The sequence below is a fragment of the Stenella coeruleoalba genome, assembly GCF_951394435.1.
Source record: "Stenella coeruleoalba genome assembly, chromosome: 5".
NCBI classification, from domain to species: Eukaryota; Metazoa; Chordata; class Mammalia; order Artiodactyla; family Delphinidae; genus Stenella; species Stenella coeruleoalba.
Window position 1 is genome coordinate 47348669 of NC_137150.1, and position 27559 is coordinate 47376227.

General features: G+C 37.5%; 1 protein-coding gene across 25 annotated transcripts in view; it reads left to right on the plus strand.

Moving 5' to 3' along the window:
- LOC307187328 (uncharacterized protein) overlaps positions 1 to 27559 on the plus strand; it is a 666419-nt gene that overhangs the window by 240316 nt on the left and 398544 nt on the right. For 23 of the 25 annotated variants that reach the window (XM_079923227.1, XM_079923220.1, XM_079923230.1 and 20 more), the window contains one exon: positions 3062 to 3173. The exons of the other annotated variants lie outside the window; for them this stretch is intronic. The gene's annotated coding sequence lies outside the window, so the exon portion shown is untranslated. The remainder of the gene's footprint in view (positions 1 to 3061; positions 3174 to 27559) is intronic. 25 annotated transcript variants of the gene reach the window in all.

Consider the following 27559-nt stretch of genomic DNA (forward strand, 5'->3'; position numbering starts at 1 on the left):
ATGTGTTTCTGGCCCACAATCGCGAAGCATTTTTGATCCAGTGGTTCATGCAAAAATGAGCCATACTCATTGAGGGCAAGGGATGTACTTTTCCCTTTTTGTGTTTTGCATGTATATAAACATTTATAGTTTATTAACATATACTTTCAGCAGTAAAAAATTACAAATTAATATAGTGTTAAATGAAATGATTACTTCAGAGTTTCATTTAACTTTGTGTTTCTATCTTTTTCTGGAATGTTGTGAAGTTTTAACACTTATTCTTTTTCATGAGCAAATGATTAGCAGGATTTTGTGAAAACTAATTGTTAAATAATTCTTTTTCTTGCCAGCTGGGGAACATTTCTAAATTGAGAGCACTAATTTGTCTAGGATTCTTTGAACTATATTGTTTCTAAAGGAAAAATGGAAAAACTAGTGGTCATTTACTAGTGAGTTTTCTTAAGCAAGAAATTGTTAGCCCTTTTTCATTCTCATAGTTTGCACTTCACTCTTTTTATTTGACAATAGTTTATGTCAATTCAAATGCTTTCTAATTTCTTGAGTTTGAGTTTACTTGTTTAAGTTATCATCATTATTTAGAAGTTACCACAAGTGAAAATTCCCACTTTCCATTTTCTTTTCCAAGGTATGTGTGACTTACAGAAAATCTACTAAACCCATTTACACATACAGACATACATTTATTCACTTACAGATACTGGAAGCATATTTCAAGTTCAGGGTCAAGGCCTAAGGGTTTCAATTGATTAAACTTAATGAGGATAAGGCATTTGAGACACTTGAATAGAGAATGATATTCATAGTTCCAATGATTATGATAATTATAAAAAGTGGACCCAATGACCTTTACTCTGTAAAATTCTCTAAAGAAGGAAAAAAAATCAAGTTATTATCCTTATATGATATTGTTCTTTAAGATGACTCCTAAAATGGACTTTTTATAATAATTACCTTGGAAAACTTTTGAAATGTGATTCATCAATAGCTGTGGGCTAGATTTGAGGCTTGGATCAAGGTCAGGAATAAAATCATTTTTCTCAGCAAGAATATTACCTTTGTAACTGAAATCGGAAAAAACATACACTAAGTATTTTTACTTCATTTCTCTGGTGAGTGGGAGATTCTCTGTTTTTATTTCCTCCTATCTTTTTAAGAAAATGAAACGAAAATATAGTCCCTTCTCCCTAGGACTGTATGGTCTAAATTCAGAAATGTAAGAGGCAAAATTGACCTGTGTCTTTGAGTATTGAAGAAACTGGAGTTTGAAAAATGCAGTATGTTCCTTCTTTAGGGGGCACTGTCATATGTAACTGTAGGTCTTTAATTATCTTAAATATTTGCTCAATTTATGAAAATATCTTTATTAAGCTGATTACCTTGCAACAGTGAAGTCCAACTTTGTTGTGTTCTACTTGGCTTTGAAATGTCACAGCTGTGATGACCCTCTGCTCAGTAGTGGCAATGGTCCCTGGCATCCTTGAGGAATCTGGAGATCAGGGATGAGTACAATACAGAGTGTTTTATTGATGTCTACCATGAACAAAAAGTGTGGTTTTTAAACTCAATACCAAGCCCTGTAATAGAGATGTTTCTTGCCTCTATGGGACTTTCAGTCTGCAGAATTTCAAATTTGGGAATTAGGGTTTATGAGGGAAAAGAATCGGATACTGTGAGGGAAAATAATGATATGTGTGGAGCTAGTGGGAGTTGGGGGTATTTTACGTTGGTTACAGGTGTTAGAGAAGAACTTTTGGAGCAGGTGTTACCATAGATTGGGGTCCTAGGAAACAAACTCTGAGATTTGAGGTCAAGAGGTTGACTGTGGAGTATTTTTGAGGATGACATGATGAGGGATGAGAGAAGCAGAATTGGGCAGAGGTTGAACTGTGGTGCAGTTTCGACAGAGGCTTAGCCATTCCTATGGAGAGCTCGAGAGCTGAGGTGGTCCCTCCGAGCTGTCCCTGCCTTGAAGCAAGGGGGGCTGGCTTGGGCTTTCTACAATATCCACTGCCCCCATACACCTTCCCAGGCATTGGGATGGGCTGACCCTCAAGAGAGATCATCTTGGGCAAGATTGCTCTTCTCAAATGAGGATAACGCCTGGTTAGAAACTCAGTCCCCAGCACTCCCAGCAACACGGGGCAAGCACTTCAGTTCTAAAGAGGAATCAAGGCAGCACAGCAGAGCATCCACTCTAACTATAACTAATACCCGAAGAACAAGAAAGCCATGGCCCAATGAAAATGGAGGAGAAGTGCTTTCTAGACAGATAAAGCATCATGGGTAAAGGGCCCGAATTGGCAAAAACCTCCAGCTATTGAAGTAACTAAGAGTGTCAGTGGGGCTACTGCTATTACTGTATGGAGAATGGGTTTGGTAGGAATACGAATGAAAGTCAGGACATTGCTGTGGTTCAAGGAAAATAAAATGGTGGCTTAGATATGATGGTAACAATAAATAGGAAGGAAAGCATGTATTTTCAAATTATATTTGAAAGTAGAATCAATAGAACTTGATGATAGATTGGGTGGTGGTGGAGTGAGTGAGGAGGGGTCAAGAATATTTTCCACACTTCCAGCTTGAGCAGCTAAGTGAAAAAGGTGGTGCAGTTTACTAAGATGGAGGATATTGGGGAAGGAACAGGTTTCAGAAGCCTATTATAAAAGAGTGATTTGACTGAGTTAATATAAATCAAAATACAAGTAAATCACACTTCCTTTGGAACACTGTACCACCCTGTGGCTCTCCTTCCCATCACTGAAACGTTTCCTAAAAAACAGTAGAGTCATTACTGGGAACTACAAGAGAAGCAACATTGCAGTGTAGAGTTTGTATCAATTCAGAAATGCCTGTCCTTTGAAGTTTCATTGTATTCTGTAGCACCTGTATTCTGTTGTTACATGATAACAACAAGAAAGTTCCAGATGGTTGTGGATACTGTGTATGGATGACTTGGCACAGAGCCTCTCACTTTAGATATCCATCGTGCAAAACATCCCTATTCATTCGATCACTTATTCAACTGTTATATATATATATATATATTTTGTCCTTACAGTGTTCCAGAGACTATCCTAATGTGCTGGAAGACGGTTCTGAACATGGCAGAAAAGGTGCCTGAGCTTCTCAGTAAGCTTACAGTCTCAACAAGGGAAAAAGACAATAAACTTGTGAGTAACAAACTAAATAAAATCATTTCAGATAGTGATTAATAGATAAAAGTAAAAGAGGCAGTGTGGTGGTGAGTTCTCAGTACGATGGGGGAGTGCAATATTCGAGAGGGCAGATACGGAAAGCTTCTTCCAGGAGGTGACAGGCAAGTTGAAAACTGAACAGTAAGAAGGAGCCATTATGTGAAGGTGTGGGCTATCTTTCATGGCAAAGGGAAGAGAAAATTCAGTTACCCGATGTGGAAACAAGCTGGGCGCATTCGAGAAGCAGAAGGAAGACCAGTTGTGCTGAAGCGTAAGTGACATGGTGACTAGTAAGACATGAAGTGAGAGAAGTAATTTGGGAAGTGTTTGGGAAGCCATGGAAAGGATGTTGTCATTCAAAGAGCACTGGAAAGGCACTGAAAAGTTTAAGTAGCTCAGTGACCTGATCTGATTGCTATTTTCAAAAGATCGCTTTGGCTGGTAAGGAGAATGGATTTTAAAGGGGACATGGGTGGAGAGGGAAGAAGCTCTTTAGGAGGACCTGGCAGTTGGCAGAAACAACATGAGTGTGACTTGGACTAAGGTGATAGTATTGGAGCTGGAGAGAAGAAAGGTTCTAAACACCTTTTGGAAGCAAATCGAATGGGTATTACTCCTAGGCGGGATCTGGAGGGGAGGGAAATGTCGATTTTTCATTTGAGCAGCAGGGGGAAGCTGGTAGAGTACAGCAAGAAATGGAAGTCTGTGGAAAGAACAGTTTTGCACAAAGAGACCAAATATTTTCATATAGAGAGGTCAAGGATGCTATTGGGCTTTGTCTGGAGATGAAGGAAAGAAGTTTGAGTCAAAACTGTAAGTCCAGGGGTCTTCGATGGATAGCTATTAATTAATACTATGGCTGGCATCACCTCCAGAGAGAGAATAAAAAAAGAAAGAATAGGTCTCAGGGGGAGCCTGTCTTGTAGAGCTCTGGAAGAAAAGAGTCCAGAAAAGACCTATGCACACCCTTTGGTGTAGGTGTGTCACAGAATGACTTTTCATTATGTACTGAACTCAATGGAAAACCAGAAGAGGGCACTGTCACAGAAACCTATAAGAAAAAAAAAGTTTCAATCAAGAGAAGACAGTCAAAGGTATTGGTATAAGCTCCTACTGAACGATGAGGGCTGCCAATAAGAATGTCACTGGTAGGACTTCCCTGGTGGCTCAGTGGTTGAGAGTCCGCCTGCCGATGCAGGGGACACAGGTTCGTACCCCGGTCCGGGAAGATCCCACAGCCGCGGAGCGGCTGGGCCCGTGAGCCATGGCCACTGAGCCTGCGCGTCCGGAGCCTGTGCTCCGCAATGGGAGAGGCCACAACAGTGAGAGGCCCTCATACTGCAAAAAAAAAAAAAAAAAAAAGAACGTCACTGGTAGGCTTGGTAAAAGCAGTTCAGTGGAGGAGAGGGTACTGAAACCTGATTATGGAAGAGTGAATGGGAGACAATAAAATGCAAACTCCAGTGAACCACTCTTTTGATAAGTTTTACTGAGAAAGTGAGCAGAGAAGGGCAGTGGTCGAGAAGGAAGGAATGAGGAGACCAGAAATGGATTTTCTAAGAAAAAGACCTTAGCGAAGTTTGTATGCTCACGGAAATACTCCAGCTGAAAGAGAACAAATGAAGATGCAGGAGTGAAGGGGGTAATTGACGAAGTGATGTCCCCAAGAGGTGTATTGGGTGGAGAACCGGGGCTCAAGTGAAGAGAGCAGACTTCCATCTGAGCAGGGCCAGGATGTGTCTTCCAGACCAGGAGTGCAAAGAATGTGCATACAGATGCAGAGAGACTGGCAGGTTTAGCGATGAGAAGGTGAAAGTGTTTCTGCTCTGTTGCATCCATGTTTTTCTCCCATGAACTGTGAGGCACTGAGAACGGCAGGGGTAATTGCAGAGGCAGGTGGGTTGGAAGTGTAGATCAGAGGAATACCCAAACGATAAATCTTGTGTACCTTTCGGAAGAAAGGTTATCACCAATTAACTGAATTTAATAGAAATGGAAGTATGGAATGAGAGAAACCTGCAAGAGTGCCTAATGCTGATCATAATGAGTAAGCAATACTAACCACAGTAGTGAAGTTCCCTCAAGTATGATTGATACATTTCCATTGCTCTTAGTAAGAAGTAACTATTTCTAATTGCTGAAAATTATGGACACATTCACTTAAGTTTTGTATGAGTTTCCTTTAAGTTTGTAAATTTAGTGGGAATATTTTCACTATTAGTTTTGTTGTGACCTTATTGAAACCAAGAAACTATTTCTTTAGGGAAGAGGGTTTTCAATTTAATGTGCCTTTTCTTCTCCATAAATAAGGAATGAGCACCCCTTTCAGAGCCCATGAAAGGTCACTTATAAAATATATATTTTAGGGCAATAAAACTCATATATGGATCTTGTACCTCTGCATCCTCAACTCATTTTCCTCTTTCAGCTTCATATGAAGATCACAAGGGGGGGCACAACCTGCCTTTAGAAGTGCTTTTGAGAGCAGATTTTATCATGCTTGATATAATTCCTGTTCTAGGACCTAGTCTATCATCATGAGAACAGATCATTCTGATGTGGTATCTCGAGCATGGTTGTCACACCTTTCTAGATAACTCTGAGAAGTAGGAAGGAAAGTTAATTCTAGCTGAAAATAATCATTTGTTCTGTTTTTATTCATGTTGCTTGTTTATTTAATAGCTGATAAGCAGGAAACCAAGCCTGGGTTTTGTGATAGAGGGAAAGAAATTACCTGCCCAAATTTCTACCACCCCTAAATATGTGTATTATGTATGCATGTAAGTATGTAGGTATGTTTGCATGCATGTATTTCCCTTCCTCCTTGACATTGGTCTTCTAAGGATGACATTTTATTATGTAATATGATTGCTTTTCTCAAGATTAAGAGCATGTAGTAGTTCTGATTTTTTGCATTTTTAACATTCTTAAATTACAGAAAATATCTTGAGGAGTGTATCACTTTATCCAATGCAAAGAATAAAATGGGGAATGGGGTATCATTGAAATTAGATATTGTGGGAGTATGGATTTGGAACAAGTTAGTACGTTTTACTTAGGTTCTAAATTATTTTTTGGGAGCTGAGTTATGATTTACAAGGTGATAGTAATGCAAGTTTATCTTTAAATCTTTCTAATTTTCAAAACTCCGAAATCTGTAACCTTTGGAGAAAAACAGAGGCAAACACCTAAAAAGTTGAAACGGTACCCGGGTACATAGAGTAAAGCAAATATGACCAAAAATTTTAACGATCTGTAGACTGGAGCCAATTTGCAAAACATTTCTGAGTCTTCAGTGATCTTATTAAAATGCAGACTCACACACAGTGTGCTGTAATGATATGCATTTAAGCACGAACTTTGCTTTGCCTCCAAGTTTGTTATTCTCATCTGCAAAAGGATTTAAAATATAAAATTCTATTTTTTATTTAATAATTGTTTTGTGCCTGGGGATTAGGATGTTTGTTATTGCTTAACACTTAGGTATATACACATATGTATATACACGTTAAACGCATCGTATGTATATACACGTCATATGTATATACAAATGTTAAATGCATGTTATTTGGAGATATGCTAAACTATAAGTCTAGGAAATAAATATGTACCTATCATTAATGTATAGCTTCCACTGTATATTTATGATACATGATATTTTTCTTTATTCTTTAAGGTTGATTGATTTTTGTCTCTCTGTAGCTTTTATGGTTAGATTGAGTGATGATTTTCTCTCTCAGAGGTATCCGTGGAGACACTTCTAACTGCCCAAGGCAGTCATATGCCACAGCTGGCACCGTATTTAAGCTACTTCCCCATGTAAGCGCATAATTTTGTTACCTGGTGGTAAACAGCAAAGAGCTACAAAAGGAAAATTTGCAAAAATAGTCCTATTTTCACTGAGCTAATGCTGAAGCTGTATCAATTAGGCCTTTCAAGGTAGATGAAAACATTTATTTGCAAATTAAACAACTTAGAAAATTTCATCAAGACTCAGCAAAACTCAGAATGCCATTTCCTGTAAGATGCAGCCACATTTCTATTGGGTATAGATGAACAGATACTCTCTGTGACATTTAGTGGCTCCCCAGGTATTGAAAACCTTTTAAGTCAAGGAAAAACAACACTCTTAACTAAGGGATGGTCAAAGAAGATAACAAATGAACCAAAAATACTAAAAATATGAAATAATTTTAAAATATATATACTGAGAAAAAAAGAAGGTGGGAGAGATGATTCGTTGGAATTGGTAAATGTTTTCATTTTATTTTTCAAGGTTTAGCTCTGATTTCCTTATTGCTAAATGATAAAGATTCCTAATGAAGTAACAGGAATATTTGCTGTCTGGATTAGTATGATGTCAATAGTTTAAACCCAGGATGATGATTTAGTAAAAAACAAACAAACAAAAAAACAAAAACAGCCATCTGCTTAAAGTGACATTTTGGAAATTACCTAAAAACATCTATTTTTAAAGTTTTGTACTTTTGAAATTACTGCCTATTTCTTAACAATTCCCTCAAAATTCGTTTCTGTTCCAAAGAGAAGAAATACGAAAATATTTGCAGTCACACTGTGCCAAACCACTATCTAATGTGATATGCTCCCTGGCTTTCCCAATGCTGTCTTCTCCAGGGCACCTGAGGCCAGCTTCTAAACCTTTCCTGACCTTTCCAAACCTTCTACCTTCCCAACGTGGGGTCCCATTCCTTAAATTCCCTACTTTCTACTTATTAATTTTTGTTTCTAATGTAAAATGATACCCTCATCCAATGGATATTTATCTCCTTGAAGAAAAACACAGTTCAAGGCATCAGTAGACATGTGTGTCCCTACGGGAGGGAATGATTTGCTGCTCCTTTTCCCCTCCATCCTTACCAAATTACACTGGGCTGAAATCTGCTACTTTAACTCGTGCAGCTTGACCCTACATCTCTCGACAGAGAATTGAACTGTCAGCCTTTGAAATAACAGAATATTTTAGGTCGTGAGGTTTTATTTTTTTCTTCTAGGAGGATCATACTGAAAAACATACCACTTTATGTAGAGAGACAAACCCGAAATTCTAATAGCATAGTAAGAACAGTGCCTCTTTCAAAATCGCATTTATGAATCAAGTGAATAGTTGATGTAATTCATTTGAGGTAAAAGTTTCTTTCAAGAACACTAATGGACAATAAGATAATTAAGCTTTTAGGGAATGGAAGATTGAGAGAAATAGGGCTGTTTTGATTCTGGGTAGATAGTGAAAGAAAATTTCTCATAAAAATTTAAAAACATGGTTATTTTTATTAGATAAGAAAATAAGAGACTGGACTGGAGGTCAATGAGTAGCGTTACTTTTAGGAAATGTTAATTTTTACTCTGAGTTCTGGAAAGAGACCAGAAATAATAGTCAGCTTGCTACAAGTATCTTCCAGATTTTCTCATATTCGTATGTATATAATGTACAAATATGGACTAGTCAGGTCATCTCTCAGCTGGTGCTTGAGGTAGTTTGTCCAGCTGGGCCAGCTCTTTGACAGGCTAAAAATAGAAAGACTAGAAGAGTCAATTTTAAGGGACAAAGGACTTAATGATAGTTAATAGGAATTCAAGGTAACGCCAAGTCTTCAGATATTCAGAGAGGGCCAACAAATAGTACAATCAATGCCAAGTTTGAACAGCAGATTCAATCCAGGCACAAGCTAAGCATTTGTGGTCCTCTGCTGGTTGTTCATGTCAAGAAAAGTTGAACAACGTTTTAGGGATTTGGCTTTCATGGAGCTCAAAACTAATCCAATGAAGGAAACCATATTTAATAAAAATAATACAAAATTATGAATACAGGGCCTTAGAAGGGGCTCATGGAAGTGAGGAAGCTTGAAGCTCAAATTTCAGAAACTCATCTTAAATCCATCTGAGTACAGAATGATGCCCTTGTCAGCTTTAAAGGTGGGTCGTTCCAGAGGGAGTAAGAGCCGCTGTAGAAACGAGTCAAGGAATTGACTCATGATGGATCAGTAGTTCTCAGCCAAAGCTGAATGTTAGAGTCACCTGGGGGACTTTAAAATAAAACATGCCTGGGCTCCAGATTCCCACTCAAGTAATCTGGGTTGGTGCCAAGTCATTGGTATTATTTAGACCCTCTCCTCCATGTAGTTGTAAAATGCAGCCAAGGCTGAAATCTACTGATAGTTCATAATAATGGTGGTGAAGACGATTTTGTTGTTGTCACGTATGGAACATCTAACTTGCGTGAGAAGATATAGTGTCAAACACTTGACAGGCATTATCTTCTTAGTATTCATGACCCCCAGAGGTACATGTGTCATCAGCATTCTAACACGGAGGATTCAGAGGCTCAAGGAAGAGGCTTGGGTCATACAGCAAAAGTGAGATCTAAATGCAGGAGCCAGGATCTAAACTCTAGTCTGGCCAGTTTTCAGGCTCTTTTTATTGCTCTATATTTCTACCTCCTTAGACAATAGCATCTCTGAGGGGGCCAGAGAGAGCTCAAGACCTCGTAGATTGAGCCAAGGAGTAACTGACTGCCAGTAGGGGATTTTGTACAGACTGCCTGCCTGCCTGCCAAAGAGGTTCTTGGAAACCCAGGAATATTCCCACAGGCCCATGGAGCAGAGGTGACTATTAACTACTTCTGGATCTCAAAGGTGTTATATGGAGGCTGAAGTTATCCTTTTTTTGGGTCCTTCTTCTTACCCTCCCAGCCCCAGCAATGAGGGTTAAATTCACCATCAGAAACAAAGGCACAACAAGCCTTTCTCACCCCTTTTCTCCTCATTCACTGGGTCCCTTTTGTTGCGCAGAGAGGATTCCTTGCTTCCTGGCTATATATCGCTGCTCCTGTCTACAGATAACTTTTTTTTTTTTTTTTTTTTTGTGGTACACGGGCCTCTCACTGCTGTGGCCTCTCCCGTTGCGGAGCACAGGCTCCAGACGCGCAGGCTCAGTGGCCATGGCTCACGGGCCCAGCCGCTCCACGGCATGTGGGATCTTCCTGGACCAGGGCACGAACCCGTGTCCCCTGCATCGGCAGGCGGACTCTCAACCACTGTGCCACCAGGGAAGCCCTACAGATAACTTTTTAAAAATTTTCTACATTACTACCTCCTGTGACCCTCCATTTCTCTCTCTGCTTCAACTGTAGGCTAATGAAGTGTGTTTGTATATATCTTGTACATACATGGATACACACCTAACTTCCCTCCCAAAATTCCTGGCTTAAAGTCTTGAGCTTTGTTAATCAGCTACTCAGATGAAGGGCCTGAAGCTGCTCTCAATTCCTTAGAGCACTTAATTTTAAAATTACTTGCTCCTGTTTTGCTAATTCTTTTTTCCCTGATAACTGGACAGTTCCATATCCTAGGAGCTGGATGAGTCCGTACCGGGCCAGGGACAATTTGAGAAGCATCGTAACTGCATTTAAGATCACCTGCAGCTACTGTCCATTAATCTGTGTCCCTAGAGCAAGTTTATGCACTGTATTTTCCCCATCTAGCTGTTTATGGCTCCAAAATCAGCCAGGATCCCCACTGGCCAATAAAATTCATGATATCCATCTAAGCTTCCTAACTTGCCTGGCCATGGGATATTTTCCATGCTGGAAGTTACTTGGTGACTTGCGCTGGTTCTCCAAGAATAAATAGGCAGGAGAGATGCAAAGGAAGGGGTATGGGAGGTAGAGTCAGAGTCCTGGATTCAAATGTGCCTCTACTGCTTTCTAGTTATGGGGTCTTGGGCAAGTTAGTTGCTCTGTCAACTCCTATATAAAATGGAAATAGAATGCCTATCTGACGAAATTTTTAAATGTGGTAATGTAAAAAACTCCTTTGAATCATGATTGATACATGGGGATGTCTAATATATTTTCAAATCTTATTTTAAAATAAAGTTGCTTCCCTTTATCAAGAAAGATGTCTGATGTTATAAATTTTTCACAGAAGTCCGCTTTCCTAGGATATCATTTTTAAAAAGTTTACTGACCCTGGTTATACTTCTCTTGTGATTCCGATAAGCTGTCAAAAAAAAAAAAAAAAGCAGTGCCCATTTTTTGAGGGATGAAGTATAGATTTAGAGATTCCAGATATTACTAAATTTTGTCACTTCTTGCCTCTGCTTTGAGGTCCAAATAATATGTAAATCAAGAAAAATCTTTAGAAATATTTCAAATTCTCCTTTCTTGTTAGTGTAGCTGTGTACCATGCGTTCAGTCAGTACTGATTTATGCATGGTACTGAATTTCTCTTTTTTGTACTGAAAATGTGCTTTTATCGCTTTCAGGTAATTGATTAGATTAAATGACACAATCTTTTATGATGTATATGGAGCAGAAATTAAAAATATATGATACTTTTATCAGATATATATATTTTAGGAAAAGACAAAAGGGAAAGTAATATACATATTCATTCATTCATTAGATCAGCAAACTGTTACTGATTTCCTACTCTGTGCCAGGAAATGTTCTAGGTGCTACAGATATAGCTATGAACAAATCAGGCAGAAATCCCTGCTCTCATCTAACATACCACAAACAATTAAAAGGATAAAACATGAAGATGGATTTTTTTCCCTTATTTATATTGTATACTTACTATGACCAGTTAGCAGGTATTTGTTCCTTTTGTTTTATAACATGCTTTCACCGAATAATCTATCTATTTAAATAGTCTTAGTAAGTTTGTGAGGGCATGCTTGTACTTGATCTATTCTATATATGAGAAAAGGCCAGATTGGAGGTAGCCTAAGTTCGCATAACAAAACCAGTGTTAAGAGTTGACCATTGGATTTCAGATCCTGTGACTTACAGTGACACACATTCTGCTGCTTCTACAATCTTTATTTTAATATTCTTTCTTCTCCTATGATTTAACAGTAAATACCATTGCCAGAAAGAAAGAATGATAGAGATCTATTTTATTCTTGCTTTGCCACACTACAAGTGCAAAAAGTGCAATTATATCCATCCCAATTGATGGATATAGGGAAATCTAAGAATCTTAGAAGAGGAATAAAACAAAATTAGTTGTATTAATCAAACAGCCTTACACATCTGGCAGTAGCTTACATCTGATATGGATTAATTTTTAAATTTTGTTCTGGCTTTTTAGTGGTACAGAGACCACAAGAATGTCGTGTTAACTACACAGGCAGTTTAAGCTAAGTTTCAACCTTGGCTTTTATTTTTATGTGCTTGTTAGCTTTACTCTTAGCATGATGTAGCCATTTGACTATTCCTCATATGTAGCCTCAAGGGTCTCCTTCATTGTTACTTAACATTGAATGAGTATCTACAGGTAGATAGACGATCCCTCAAGAAGGTGACAATGATGGTAATAATTTAGAGTATCTTTGGAAATGGCTTTGGAAACCAGAACCATCTGGTAAAAAATCTACATTAAAGCCTTTCTCTTCTGCCTGATAATCCTTTATGAACTATTTTATAGACGCATTATGGTGGAGAATTTGTGGATTGAGGGGAAAGCACATTTTTATCTGTAGGACACTAGCGTTCAGCTTCATCTTCAGGAGCAATTGCTGAGCAGCTAAAACAGATTCTTTGCATTACTGTGCACAACTAAATGCTGATAGTATAATAGGGTGTTCTCGTCATCGTGCAACAGTAAAGAAAATGGTCCATTTCTTCACTCTCTAAGAAATATCCTTTAAGAAGGAAAGGAGGGCTTCCCTGGTGGCACAGTGGTTGAGAGTCCGCCTGCCGATGCAGGGGACACGGGTTCGTGCCCCGGTCCAGGGGGATCCCACGTGCCGCGGAGCGGCTGGGTCCGTGAGCCATGCCCGCTGAGCCTGCGCGTCCGGAGCCTGTGCTCCGCAACGGGAGAGGCCACAGCAGTGAGAGACCCGCGTACCGCAAAAATAAATAAATGAAGGAAGGAAGGAAGGAAGGAAGGAAGGAAGGAAGGAAGGAAGGAAGGAAGGAAGGAAGGAAGGAAGGAAAGGAAAAACGTCAATGTGAGGAAGCCAGGAACAAATATTCATAATCGACAACTGAGAAAAAAGACTCGAGTGTTAGCATATGCACACACGTACTGTATTACACCCTGGACTTCTTCAGGTTACCTCTTTAGTGCCCAAAGAGCAGTAGCCATTCTACAAAATGTATGGAATGGAGCAGAAAGGTCAAAGAGCCTCAGACCTTGATTCTTTCCCTTTCTGAGCATTGGCTTTCAACATGGACGAAGGAACAAGTCAAGTCACAGTGAGGTGAATGCACTGCCAGGAAGGGACATTGTGCAGGTTTGTTTTATTTCTTTGTTAATTGTGCAGATGATATAAGAATATGATAATGAATTTTTAAAAAGAAATATGCAAGACATAATTCCACTGTACAAATTTTTTACATGATTTTTACCTATTGACCTCACTAGCAAAATTAGTGTAGAGATACTGTTCATCTTTGGAACCTTCTTACCATGTTCCTTAAATTATCTGTGTTGTCCAGTGAACGTGACTTTTTAAAATTTCAGACTGTTTACAGCAACGCTAAAGTTGCATGATAATTGCCAGTTTGGCTCCTCTCAGTGTCTTCAGTGACTATCAAAATGCCTGGCACATAACAGGTGCTCATAAATGTTTGTTGAGTGACTGAGTGAAACCATAGCCTAGTGTTCAAACTACTTTCTTTTCCAAGATTCTCTTCCTGTCCCCACCCCAACCTTCCAAAGTATGCTCTGTTTTTCTTTACTTAGATATAATTGACATACCATAAAATTCACCATTTTAAAGTATGCAATTCAGTGTCTTTTCGTAAATTCACACAGTTGTGTAACCATCATCACCATCTAATTCCAGAATATTTTTATTCCCCCCCAAAAGAAACTCCTACCCATTCATATCCACTCCCCATTCTCCCCTCCCTCCAGCTCCTGGCAACTATTAATCTACTTTCTGTCTCTATGGATTTGCCTCGTATGGACATTCCTATAAATGGAATCATACAATATGTGACCTTTTCTCCCCCCTGGCTTCTTTCAGTTAGGGTAAAGTTTTCAAGTTTTATCGCTATTTTAGCTTTTATCAGTACTTCATGCCTTTTTAATGGCTGAATAATTCCATTGTAAGACTATACCACATTTTGTTTATTCATTTATTAGTTAATGGACATTTTATCCATTCATCAGTGATGGTCACTTGGGTTTTTCCACTTTTTGGCTATTGTGAATAATGCTGCTATGAAAATATGTGTACAAGGTTTCTTGAGAACATGTGTTTTTATTTCTCTTGGGAAGATGCCTAGTTGTAGAATTGCTGGGTCATATGATAACTATGTTTAACTTTTTAAGGAACTGATTTTCCATAGTAGTTGCATCATTTTTCATTCCCATCAGCAATGTATGAAATGCTTGAATCTCCACATTCATATCAAAAGTTATCTCCACTTTTAAAAAAATATTATAGCCATCATAATATGAGGTGATATGAGGTGATATCTCATTGTAGTTTTGATTTACCTTTCTTAATGACTGACTAATGATATTGACCATCTTTTCATGTGTTTATTGGCCATTTGCATTTCTTTTTTAAACAATATTTATCTATTTATTTATTTATTTTTGTCGGGTCTTAGTTGTGGCACACAGGATCTTTGTTGGGATCTTCATTGTGGCATGCAGGATCCTCTGCTGCAGTGCGTGGGCTTCTCTCTAGTTGTGGTGCATGGGCTCAGTAGTTGTGCCGTGTGGTCTCTCTAGCTGTGGTGTGTGGGCTCCAGAGCGCATGGGCTCTGTAGTTGTGGCATGCGGTCTCTCTAGTTGTGGCTCGCGTGCTCAGTAGTTGCAGCACTCAGGCTTAGTTGCCCCATGGCATGTGAGATCTTAGTTCCCTGACCAGGGATGGAACCTCCATCCCCTGCATTGGAAGGCGGATTCTTAACCACTGGACCACCAGGCAAGTCCCCATTTGTGTTTCTTATTTGGAGAAATGTCTATTCAAATTCTTTGCCCGTTTTAAAATTGGGTTATTTGTCTTTTTACTGTTGAGTTGTAAATGCTCTTTATATATTCCAAATATTAGACCCTCATTAGATACATGATTTGCAAATAGTTTCTCCCGTTCTGTGGGTTTTTTCACTTTTTTTCTAAGTGTCCTTTGATGCACAAAAGTTTTTACCCATGATGAGTTCCTATTTGTTTATGTTTTCTTTGGTAGCTTATGCTTTTGGTGTCAGGTCTGAAGAACCATTGCCTAGTCCAAGGTCATGAAGATTTACACCTATGTTTTCCACCAAGAATTTTATAGTTTTAGCTCTTACATTTAGGTCTTTAATCCATTTTGAATTAATTTTTGCATATGGTATGAGGTAGGGGTCCAACTTCATTCTTTTGCCTGTCTACATCCAGTTGTTCCACTACTATTTGCTGAAACTGTGCTTTTCTAATGCCTTCAAGGCTTTTCTCTCTGTGTCTGTTAAAATATAATTTCTCCAAGTGTGGCTCTTCATTATTTAAGGCAGTAATGTGGATGAATAAGTTTTAATTTCAATGGTTACACCTTTATTTTAGACTTCCCATTTATAGTAAAAACATAATTCTTTCAGTAAAAGTAATATTGATTTAAAGAAAAATATTAATAACACCATAATATGGGTGGTACTTAGATTGACAAATACAATGACAGTAAGGTAGGCTTAAGAAAAGTATAGAAAATACTGTTTAATAAGTTGGAATTGACTAATCTTTAGATATTAGAAGTTAATATATTGTTGGAGGGGAGTAAGCTGTTAAATCTTTCAATTGATAAGACCCACGAGTTTGGCACACAATGAATGCTCACAAACAGTGATAGGCACTTCCTCATACATTATTACTGCTTTTAATTTGTACTCAATTAACTCTCCTGAAGTCACATGGCAAGGAAAGAGCAGAGCAAGATTGTGAATCTAGGTCTCTCTTACCTGTCAGCCTCTGCGGTCTCCTCTATACCAGGCTACCTTTCACGGCTTCCATCAGATGACCCTACTCTTGAGGTAGTCAGGCCATGTGAGCGCTGGATGTCAGGCAAAGGAATAGCAGGTGGGGTCCTCAGTCACCTCTAAACACTGTTGAGACAGCTGTTTGACCCGCCTCTTCCCTTCTTCTTTAATCATTCTCTCCCTTCTCTCTCTCCTTTTCCTGTTTTCTTTTCTGAGCGATAACTAAGAATGAACATTTTATTATCTCGTGCATGTGTGTAGTTACTTCTCGTTTACCAAGATTCACATTTGAAATAGAGCTACAGTGATTAAAAAGTACATTTTCATTGTGTTCATGAGTTATTACAAAAAGTACATAATCTCAGGTTCTGACACTTCACTTTAGTTTTGTAAAATTAAACTTGAATCCATTTATTCCTTTTCTTCTTGCCTTCTTCCTCCTTCCTTTCCTTCCTTCCTTCTTTCCTTCCTGCCATCCTTCCATCTAAAGCACTAAGAAATCTGGAATATTAATGTAAAGAAGAAGAACAACTTCTCTGTTATTTCTCCTTATCCTGAGAGACAATGAGAAGATACATTGGCTTTTGAGTTTAAATCCTGGGACACTCCACTAATTATTAAATTTTTCTGAGTTTTTTTCCTCATAAAATGGAAGCCATAAATCTACCTCATAGGATTATTCTGCAAATTAAATGAGATATATTTATAGTGTCTAGTCATATACTAGGTTACCCAACAAATGCAACCATTATTAATATTTTGCATATTATATTATCATTAATGTTATTAAACCAGAAATTATGGCAAAAATCAGAGTGCTTAAAAACCATACATGATGGAAAACACTGGTGTTCTGTTGATTGTTAAGTGGCTCCTTCTACAGATAGAGACTCTTGGATGTAGCTGAAACACCTGGCTAGTATTCAAAATGTATAGATATTGGAAGTGTGCTTATGGCTCTCAAAAGATGGTATTTTGTCCTTTTATTGTCAAACATGATATTAATTAAGTCTGTTGGCAACACTGACTTATATTTTTAATAACCAGAGGTACATAAGCTAAAATAAAAGTGAAGAGTCATGATTCTTGACTGCTTCCAAAAATACCCTGATGGATTGTACACATTGCCTTTATATTAAGTAATATACACTATGCAGGATTTGTAATTATATTTCTATAGAAGAATTCTAAAGCACTTTGCAAACCATGATCCTCTGAGCATATAGAGAGAAGTTGTAAGTATTGTTTTGTCACCAGAACCTGCCTTGCTGTATGCTATTAGGTGGATGTAAAATGTACTAGTGAACTAGTGAAATTTTCAAGCATTTTGGTCTGGTCTGGTACACAGTAAGTTAATACATTTTATATTGCTAGCTTGCACATATGCATTCTTAACAACAACAAAAAAGGTCCATCTTTGCCATGTGCAATGTTCTATATTTTTTGATCTGGTCTCTTCTATTTCATTAACTAATGTCACTAAATTGGTTTTACAACCCACTCAAATGTTGCAACCTGCAGTTTGATAAAACACTTCATTTCAAGAAGTAACCACTTTGCTTTTGAATTCCTTCCAGAATCAAACCAAGGAATTGTTTGAAACACCTAGAAAAATCTTATGAAGATTTATGAACTTTTTAAAGTATTTTCCATTTTCATGCCAGATCATTCTTTTTGGTAATATACCCCTCCTCCTTTCACATTGGTTAAAGTTACTTTTGTTTAAAATAAGAGTACAGAAGCACTCAAATGCATCATGGAATTGTATTGCATTCCCTTTTAGTACAGTAAAAGATAATTCTACTGAATCTATATTATGCTCTTTCATTTTTGCCTTCATGGTTTCTATTAATTTTCCTGCATTTGATAAGGTTTGCATTTCATATGAAGTTCTTCTTAACGAATGATTTGTATTGAATGTCATGTTTTAAATGTAAAAAAGAGTATATTATCACAATGAAAAGGAAGCATGTTGAATAAAAGAGCAGATGGACAGAGCCTGACTGATGTTCGGAAGTTATTTTTGCTGTGAACTCCCGTCAGCCTAGAAATCATAAAATAGAAAGGAAGCTTGGTTCAGCTCACACGCCCTTAGGGGTTGTATGGAAAAGGATTTAAAATTCTGATCGAGTAACTTCAAAAATGTAACAGCTGAAATAATTTATTTCACTACAGAGCAACCAACTGAACTTTTACATTGAAATTATTCTTTTTGAACTTGCACATTGTAGCAGGACGGCTCAGTGGTCTCTGCACCTCTGTGCTAAGGACGCCGGGCTGCACAGCTCTGCCTTCCTGACCCACACCAAAGAGCAGCGGCTGCTCTGGTCCCTCCTGCACTTTCTCACTGATCATTCCCTGAATAATGGGCAAAAACAACCCGAAGTCCATGGTTTCAAAAAAAAAAGGGTGAAGAGGAGGAGGCTGAGGGTAATGGAGAAGTTTTTCTTTTCTTCCTTAGGAAAAGTTTCCAAAGGTTAGTTTTGGGCATTGTGTGAAAGCAATAGAAAAAATATTGGGCATTTTTATCCATAATGACTACCACATTCAGTTAGCTACAGTTGTGACATTTGATCTGGGTGGACCTTCAGATCATCTTAGAAGGAGAAATAGAAAAGTAATGAATCAGGCAAGGGCCACCGCTAGTTTTTGACACATGACATTCCTCTTCATTGTCTGTGCTCTTTATCAAGCTACACCTGGACAGCTCCATGCACCTCTTTGTTCTGAGTGACATTGAGATGATGACCACCAGGGAAAAAGCAGCTCTGTCACCTCTGGACAGTGTTTCCCAACCTGACCCCATCTATGATGGTTGCATGCTTCATCTCGTGTAACTAAGAATATACAGAAAAATGACAGTGATGAGGCCAATAAACTATAAATGAACGTCCACTGAATTAATCAAAAGCAACAGATACATTTGATAAAGAATGTATTTCTATGTATATATATGAGAGTGTATGACCTAATTCAAGCTACACAAAATTTTACCCATAAGAATTCCCAAGCTCTTTGTAATCACTCAGCATATCTACAGTGGTCTGAAACTCACAAGTTGAAAACCATTGCTCTAAAATTTTAAAGATCACTATCAATCAGGTGAGGAAAATGCAGCCCAAAGGGATCCCTGAATTATTTAAATGGTCAGACACTAAACAGTAAAAATAAAAGGAGGATGAATCAAAAATGTATTATCTAATTTGCCTTTATTGAAATCCATACCTGAGACAAATAGAGGAAGCCCAAAAGGATGAAAAATTATGTTTGTTTTTAGATAAACATTTCCCTGGAATATACAGATTTTATTTTTTCAGATGAAATCTCGCTATCTTACTTTGACATAAAGAAACATCAGAAGATATACTGCTGCTATGAATAATATTTGTAATTTTAATAATTTTCTATGCTAATTACCTACATATGTGATTTATTATTAAAAATTGCTAAGGTAGATAATTGGGACCAAAAAAAAAAAAGACACAATGACAACAACATCAACAAAACCAAGTCTTCACATCCACTTCTGGCAAAAGTGAAAGAATTAGAATTATTTTTTAATAATTAGAATTATTTTCAATTTATGTTATTGAGTTTTTAGTTTGTTTTTATTTAAAGAGAAAATGTTTCCATTCTAAAAAAAAGTATTATGGTCAGATACAGAACTTGAAACCTGCGAAAATTCTGCTTTGAGGCAGATGTTAATATTGAGTCGCTTCCTGGTTCATAGTTAATGAGCTATCTAATGTTGAATAGAGATAGTCAACTGACAAGCAATCTCTAGTTAATAAGCTTTTACAATCGAGGGTAACATTTGTCCCCCCACCGATGAATAGCTGGATTGCATTCTATGCTAATGAAACTGTTTTTCAGTGGAGCATACAGTGATTTTCATAATTCTAGTCCTGGCTGAGATGTTGGGAAAATGGTACATAGCCAGAATAATTAAAATGGGATTTAAGGCCATATTTTGGAAGGCTTCTGTTTTTCAAGATGGTTGTTTGTGAGTGCTGTTACTTTCAGACCTGAGAGTAAATTTAGTGTTGAGGGAAGTTGTGAGTTTTGATTCAGATTCCAACTTTGCTACTACTGGCCCCGTGATCTTGACCAGTTTGCTTAATAATGTGATATATACCTTGCAGGGTTGTTAAGGAAGTTCTATATCATATCTAAAGTTCGTGTCATGCTGTATTCAATAAATCATAGCTGCTATAATTACTATCACTAGTACTGCTACCAGTATAATTCACAGAGTGATTATTATTATTCCTGTATTATTTAGCAGTTGATCTTTTAAAATATACTGAAAGTAAACTCTTTTCTAATGAAGGTGTCAAGTTAAATATATCCAATACAAAATACACAAATAGAACTTTGAATTCATTGGTATGATGAACGATTAATTATGAAATTTGGAAATGCTGACTATAGTAAGCTGCCTCAACAGAACAGATGAAATTCTAGAGGGACCCAGATCACCACATACATGAGTTGTTTGGTCACCTTTAGGACCTGCCCTTTTTTAAATGAATATTCCTCCTTAGGCAATTGTATACAAGGTTATAAAATGTCTGTACATCCCTCTGAATGCCCCAGAATCCCAACCAGGACTTCTTTCTTAATACTGTCTGGACTGCAGTGTTGATTTTTCCAAGCATGATCCAACCCACAGTACCCTTTCCGCTGGAAAAATAAAGTGTTTATTTTATACTAAGAAAAGAGCAGGGTGGATGGAAGCTTTGTATGGAAAAAACAAAAGAAGGAAAAGCTTAGGACACAGATAACTTGGATGTGGTAGCTGTAGGTCTCTCCACAAGATGGCACTCATTCTCCCTCCTTTATTATTTTTTTCAATAGACAAAAATAAATCTGTCACTTATTTTCCACAGTCATAGAACAAATGTATTGTTGGTTTATGAATCAAATGGAGCTGGTTTCATGTAGTTTAAAAATATCCTATCATGTTTCTTATTCTTAGTAGGAATAAGTATAATTTTACCTCCTCTAAGGCTGTATTTGGATGTGAATACTACTAATACTTAGGAGGACATACTTACCCCCACTCCCACTCCCACTCCCAAATGTAACAAAACTCATATTAACCTTCTAAAAATTTTTCTACTAAAATCTCTATGGAGTATAAACTATTAAAAACACAATTGAGGGTCTTCCCTGGTGGCGCAGTGGTTGAGAGGCCGCCTGCCGATGCAGGGGACACGGGTTCGTGCCCCGGTCCGGGAGGATCCCACATGCCGCGGAACCTGTGCTCCGCAACAGGAGAGGCCACAACAGTGAGAGGCCCGTGTACCGCAAAAAAACAAAAACAAAAAACCAAAAAAACCCCAAAAAACACAATTGAAAAATCAAAGGCACAAACTTCCAGTTATAAGATAAATAAGTACTAGGGATGTAATGTGTGTGTTAATTATAATGAACACTGCTGAATGTTATGTATGAAAGTTGTTGAGAGTAAATCCTAAGAGTTTTCATCTCAAGGAAAATTTTTTTTTCTATTTCTTTAATTTTATACCTATATGAGATGATGGATGTTCACTAAACTATCACTAATCATAATCATTTCATGAGTATATAAATCAAATCATTATGCTGTTCACCTTAAACTTATACAGTGCTGTATGTCAATTATATCTCAATAAAACTGGAATAAAAATAAATAAAATACAACTGAAGACTAAAAATAATCAGAATCCCCTCTCTTTTTGTTCTTCTTCTTATCATTTAAAAATTTAAGTGGATGTACATTTCCATTTGAAAGAAAATCTCTGATACCTCCAACTGAACATGAGTCAGAAGTATATTTACCTCCAAAGAGCCTTGGGTCTCCTCACTCTTTTTAGTGATGGGAAATGTCACAAGTATATTCTTGTCACTTTAACTTCCACTGGAGTCTGTGCAATCATTCAGTTTTTCTTAAAACAGAAGAAAAACTGATTCATTAATTTTTTTTTAAGATCAGATGCAAAGTAATACATGTTACTTCTTAAAACATTAAAGAAAAAATGTTATGCTGTCAGTTTCCTTAAGAATAGGCTTTGAATGATAAATGGTAAATAAATAAGTAAAAGGGAATTTAATGGGACAATTTCATGCTTCTATCTTTTAGTACTTGCATCAGATTTTCTTTCAAAAGGTTTAGAAGGTATGCAATGTATGGGGGCACAATTATAGCTTACTTGATTTGTTAATGTGATGATAATGAGCCCCTACTGAGAAGCTCTTTTTCTTACATAGTTTTCAGTGTCTAGATTTTTTTTTTTTTCTGGTAGACTTTAGAGTAGTTTATGGTGACTATAGGACAGATCGCTGAAGGTTAGAGTAAATTCTTTCCTGCCTTGATCATAACAACTATTATTATGGCGTCTTTGCCTCACTTTTTAGGGTGCCAAACCTGTTGGAAGCTGATACTGCAGAATGCTTTACCACCACATAGCGAAAGTCAGACTTTGAAAGAAGAAGGCAGAAAAATCCCGAGAGGGTTCTAAGAAGAGAAAGATATTACAGAGAGGAAACTGAGACTTATATCAGAATGCTAAGGGAAAACAAAGCTATAGCTTGAATGATTTTAATAAAGATAATAGATAGCACTATACTTGCTGTATAGGCTAGAAACTAGACTACGCCCTTCCTGTTTATTAGCACATTCACACTCCCAGCGTTCCTAATGTGACCAGAATCACTACCCACCCTGTTCATTGACAGGATGGCTGAGAACCAGAAAGGATAAATGGCTTGGGTTTCGAGGTAGGATTTAAATCCAGTTCTGACTTATTCCCAAGCCTATGACTTTAATCAATAGACATTCCTGACTCACTGACTTTTAGGGGCATAGAATGTTAGAAATTGACTACTGGCTTTAAACATAAGTAATATTTTTATATAAGTGTAGATCAGTTGTTCCACCCTTTCAAATTTTAAGAGAAAGTATGCTTTCAGGGAACTCGAGAGCTTTTGATTTGATGCATGGAGGAAGTACTTGATCCTCAGGGTGTTGAAACAGTGAATGAACTAAGAAAGGGGCTGTGTGGTCTGAAAGATCTTCAAGAAGCAAGTGGTCATAACCACTTTCCTAGTCGTACGGGTCAATCTTCTAAATAATGTAAGGAAAGGCACAGGTACCTCCTTTTAGAGATTTTTATTATGATTGTAAACACCTTTGTGTGAAATATATTTCATACGTATTGAACTCGGTCACCATCATTCCTCATTTGTCTCACCTCTGTCAGTATAAAGCCCCAGACCTTTAAGTAGTTGGCATGACCTGACACTTTTCTCGTTAATCACTTTTTCACATTCTCATCAATCCAGGAACACCGTCTACTTTCATTTGTAATAACTGCGTGGAAGTCTCTTCTGTGCTTTAGTTTATCTAGCTATTCATAAACTGTGGGACATGTAGATGTTTTCCCCCTGCTTCTTGCTATTTTTGAGTGAGCATGTGTTGTTCCTTTTGGCTGGAGTAGGAAGAAGGATGGGGGTTTAAGAGATACGTGCAGGTTTCTTTGAAGAAAGAAAGTGCAATTATTATTCCCAAAGTGCAATTATTATATCAAAAGTTGTTAATAGATTTTTCACTCTTGTTAAATATTTCCAAATAGCTTTTTACAGAGAACAAACACATTTTTAATGACTTCAGCCACCTATAGATCCTAAATTCCAAACTCAAATTCTGAATACGTGAGCTTTTCTAAGTTTTCCAAACTGGTAAAATAAGTAAGTGCAGCTGGCCAGGTATTTGACCACAGAGGGTGTTGAGGACAGAAACAACCTGAAGGGCACAGCCCCCATCTAGAAGGGGCAGCATCTTCTATTCAACATTGCCTGCATGTTGCCTTGTGAGAAGATAATTCCAACGTTGGTACAGAACTTCAAAAATATATGGAGACTCTAGAAATCCAGGTTTTAGAGGAGATTTCACAACTTTTAAGCATTGGCAAAACATTGGAAGTATTTTTGAAAACTGTGAGGAAAACAATGTTTCTGGTCTGATGCAGCCCATTGACTGGACTCCAGTTGGTGACCCTGAGGTATACATTCTAATTCCCTAAAGTCCCATATTAAGCTTTGTCATTTTAAAATTTTATTTGCCATGTCAGTAGGTATGCAAAGATACCTTAGTGTTATTTTAGTTATCTTTTTTAATTGTTTGTAAGGCTGTGTTTTCCCCCCGTATGAGAGTCCTCTATCTCATTATTCATGTGAAATTTTGTGTATCTCCTTTATTTGTGAGGCGCTGTCTGGGTACTGATTTGTATAACAGGTCAGTCCTTTATACACACACAGATATGTGTGTGTATGATAGAATGTTTTCATCAGATATATTTATTGCATGGTCTCATTATGTTGCTTTCTTTAACATCTTTGTTGGAGTATAATTGCTTTACAATAGTGTGTTAGTTTCTGCTTTATAACAAAGTGAATCAGCTATATATATACATATATCCCCATATCCCCTCCTCTTGCATCTCCCTCCCACCCTCCCTATCCCACCCCTCTAGGTGGTCACAAAGCACTGAGCTCATCTGCCTGTGCTTCCCACTAGCTATCTGTTTTACATTTGGTAGTGTATATATGTCAATGCCACTCTCTCACTTCATCCCAGCTTACCCTTCCCCCTCCCCGTGTCCTCAAGTCCATTCTCTACGTCTGTGTCTTTATTCCTGTCCTGCCCCTAGGTTCTTCAGAACCATTTTTTTTCTTTTAGATTCCATATATATGTGTTAGCATACGGTATTTGTCTTTCTCTTTCTGACTTACTTCACTCTGTATGACAGACTCTAGGTCTACCCACCTCATTACAAATAGCTCAATTTCGTTTCTTTTTATGGCTGAGTAATATTCCATTGTATGTATGTGCCACATCTTCTTTATCCATTCATCTGTCGATGGACGCTTAGGTTGCTTCCATGTCCTGGCTATTGTAAATAGAGCTGCAATGAACATTGTGGTACATGACTCTTTTTGAATTATGGTTTTCTCAGGGTATATGCCCAGTAGTGGGACTGCTGGATCGTATGGTAGTTCTATTTTTAACTTTTTAAGGAACCTCCATAATGTTCTCCATAGTGGCTGTATCAATTTACATTCCCACCAACAGTGCAAGAGGGTTCCCTTTTCTCCACACCCTCTCCAGCATTTATTGTTTCTAGATTTTTTGATGATGGCCATTCTGACTGGTGTGAGGTGATACCTCATTGTAGTTTTGATTTGCATTTCTCTAATGATTAGTGATGTTGAGCATCCTTTCATGTGTTTGTTGGCAATCTGTATATCTTCTTTGGAGAAACGTCTATTTAGGTCTTCTGCCCATTTTTGGATTGGGTTGTTTGTTTTTTTGATATTGAGCTGCATGAGCTGCTTGTAAATTTTGAAGATTAATCCTTTGTCAGTTGCTTCATTTGCAAATATTTTCTCCCATTCTGAGGGTTGTCTTCTCATCTTGCTTATGGTTTCCTTTGCTGTGCAAAAGCTTTTAAGTTTCATGAGGTCCCATTTGTTTATTTTTGTTTTTATTTCCATTTCTCTAGGAGGTGGGTCAAAAAGGATCTTGCTGTGATTTATGCCATAGAGTGTTCTGCCTATGTTTTCCTCTAAGAGTTTTATAGTTTCTGGCCTTACATTTAGGTCTTTAATGCATTTTGAGTTTATTTTTGTGTATGGTGTTAGGGAGTGTTCTAATTTCATTCTTTTACATGTAGCTGTCCAGTTTTCCCAGCACCACTTATTGAAGAGACTATCTTTTCTCCATTGTATATTCTTGCCTCCTTTATCAAAAATAAGGTGACCATATGTGCATGGGTTTATAGTTCAGATGCTTTAGTTTTACATATCTGTGCTCATCCATCTTGCCTCTGACGAGATTCTAATAGATTCCATTTTTTCAGTATCAGGGGTTTATCTCTTTTCCATAGCTGGAGAGGAACTGGTTTTTTTTTTCCTAGTTATCAAAAAAATGTTAAACTCTGACTCACCTGAAACTAATACACTGTGTGGTATGAGAAATGACTCTAAGAGAATTTTTTTTCTATACCAGTATCACAATGGCCCAATACTATTTATTAAATAGTAATTTCTCTATTGTTAGGGATTCTTATAATCATCTGAATTGATTTTATCAATCTCGGTTGTATTTCATTAGTCTGGTTTTTGGGGGTTTTGAACTGTTTCTTAATATGTAATTATTGCTTTGTGATTTTAATCTCTGATAGAATAAATCATGCAGAGATATATCAAATAATTTTATTCTTTGGACAAAATGATCTCTTCATGTCCTATAATGTTTCCTCCTTCCAAAAAAAACAAAAAAGGTGTGTTAACTTCTAAAGCCAACTAATATGGTCAAGGAGAGTTAAATGTTATGAGTTGAGAATGAATGACAGATTATTTAGGGTAACACATTATACCAAGTGAGTTTTATCAGCTGATGCAATGGTGTGATTGACAGTGTTCACTGAATCATTTTATGTATCTATGAAATTAGGAAATGAAATCGATGGTCTCTGAGTTTCCTTAGAATGCCAGAAATCCCATGACTTTTTTTCCCTAAAATAACTATAATCATTTCGACGAGTCCAGTGTCTGACAACATATAGGCTTCGTGATGGGAAGATGAGCTGAGACATTGTCTCCTCTGGGAAACCATCCCTAACTTCCACTACAAGCCCCATGCTCAAATCTCCTGCAGCCTCTCCTCCTCTGGACCCCCTTGGCACCCTGCGCATGTTACTGCACAGACCCTGGAACAACACAGTGGAAGAAAAATAATTTCTTAAATGAATTCAGTCCAGGCAAGGCCTGTGGAGCGACCTTCACTGTTACAGTATTTTCCCTTGTGGGTGGAAGCAAGAATAATTTTCCAAACCTGGAAAGTTGGAGGTTCTGGCATCACAGGAATCTGCCTGAGCTGCTTTCAGGAGGCAGCTTCCTCCTGGCTGTGGCTCAGATGTTTGAGATGGGAGTGAAAGCTAAAATGAGAACTGAAGTACCTGATAACCACAGTGACAAGATGAACATATGTGGATGCTTTAATCTCTCTTCTTAGTCCAGGAGGAACAGCAGGACCTGTATAGACATACAGAATTAGAAACTTAGAATATTTTGGGTCTCTATCCAAAAATCCATAAAGGATACCCTAAAGTTGAAAACTTAAAGCCATTGCATCTTTGCACTGTAATTTATTGTTCACTGCCCGTGATAAAGTGGTTATTCCTGTTACAAGAGCATGCAGTGCTGAGACTCTGGAAACTATATTTATCTAGACAATGATAATATATAACATAGTAAATAGAAATGAAGATTTCCCATCTAGCATGTTTTCTGATTACATCTTAAAGAAGATCATTTTTGTAAATATATCTAAAATGAAGGTGGGGATATTTTACAGCTGTAAACCATCCTTGCATAGCAGGGA